Raw genomic sequence first — 1,869 nt, 5'->3', positions numbered from 1 at the left:
AATCCATATGAATAAACTTGTTGGCTTGGGTTTTGACGGATGTTCACTGTTCAGTAATGGCTGGAAAAGAAAATGGAGTTCAGAAAATAATTTGTGAAAAATATTCTAAAGCAAAATTTTTCACTGTGCTTCGCATAGACTCAATCTCGTTGTAAATGATTTGAATGCAGTGACAGAAATACAAAATACTGTAGGAGTAATTAAAGAGGTTATTAATTTTTTTCGTGAAAGTGTACTTCGTCGAAAATTGGTTACAAATATACCACTTTTGTGTGATAGTCGTTGGTCTGCGAAATATAAATCTATTCGCATTTTTGCTGAAAACTTTATTAATATTAAGTCAGTTTTAGAAAAACTATCTCATAATAATGTCTCAGATTTTAAAGTTAACACCACTACTCGCACAAAAGCACACCAACTATCATGTGCGACATCAACATCACAATTTATTATATCTTTAAATATTATATCCAAATACTCAGCTCAATTAGAACCAGTTACAAATAAATTGCAGGCAAAATCTATTGATGTATACTCGGTCCAAAATCATATTCAAGATTTATTAACTATATTTAATAATAATAGAGAACAATCAGATATCGTTTTTAATGATATTTTTAATAACTTCGTATTTATGGCAGAAAAAATTGGCGCAGATATTAAAATTCCACGTGTTACATCCAAACAAAAAAATAGATCAAATTACGAAACCGATTCTGCTTAACACTATTACAGACTCTCTATTTTTATTCCGTACTTAGATTAACTAATATCATATCTTTCACGACGATTTTCAAGTACAAATAAAATAGCATTCTCAATTAGTCTACTGCATCCTATAAATATTAAAAAGTACACCATTAATGATTTCAAAGAAAAAATTAAGCTGATTAGTGATCATTATGAAATTGAAAATATGATAGAGGAATCTAATATTTGGTATCAGTATTGGATTGATAAAAATTTGACTGACTCCCAGTGTGATGAAATTTCGTTTGTTGATTTATTGGCTCATTGCGAATATTATCCTGCTATTTTTCAAATACTTAATATTTTTATATGACTGCCTCCGACAACGTGCACAATAGAAAGATCGTTCAGTACATTAAGATGAGTAAAAACGTGGCTTCGCTCGACTACAGGAGAAGATCGTTTAAATGGGTTGTGTATGATGAGCCTTCATCGTGAAAGAGTTAACGCAAACAAGAATAATTTCATTCAGGATGTCATTAACAAGGCTGGGCAAGTTAACGATTTTTTTTAACTCGTTAAGTTAAGTTATTTTAAAATAATTAAGTTAAGTTAAGTTAAAAGTTACTCGTATTTTTTTTCGTTAACTCGTTAAGTTAAAAATTAAATTTAAAAAAAAAGTAACTTAACTTAGTGTTAAGTTAAAATTTGCTAATTTGCAAAAATAAAAATTCCAGACACATAATATGGTTTGTTAGATAGTTTTTCTGGTATATTTCTACTTTACGGGACACCTTTTATTTTGCATTTTTTTTTTTTTTTGATACTTATGTAGTTAAGTACGCTGAAGACGATGGTGAAGTCAGAATTTGGGGCTCAGACTTAGTTTCGAAGTTATGACACTTCAAAGTTAGTATATAATACGTTTAATAACTTATAAATGTCGCGTCTCCAAGCGGGCCCAGTTGTGGCCCAGTGGTGGTTTACACAGCAAATAGGGGAATATTTTCGATTTTAATGTCCGAGCGAGCGTAGCGAGTGAGTGGCCACGCTTGCAATAAACGTATACTAATACAATATTTTTGAAAACCTATGTTCACCCGTGGTGGTTTACACAGCAATATGGGGATATTTTCGATTTTAATGTCCGAGTGAGCGTAGCGAGAAATCAAGCATTAT

This window comes from Acyrthosiphon pisum, chromosome X (genome assembly GCF_005508785.2).
Source record: "Acyrthosiphon pisum isolate AL4f chromosome X, pea_aphid_22Mar2018_4r6ur, whole genome shotgun sequence".
Lineage (NCBI taxonomy): Eukaryota > Metazoa > Arthropoda > Insecta > Hemiptera > Aphididae > Acyrthosiphon > Acyrthosiphon pisum.
Note: the sequence above shows the minus strand (reverse complement) of the source record.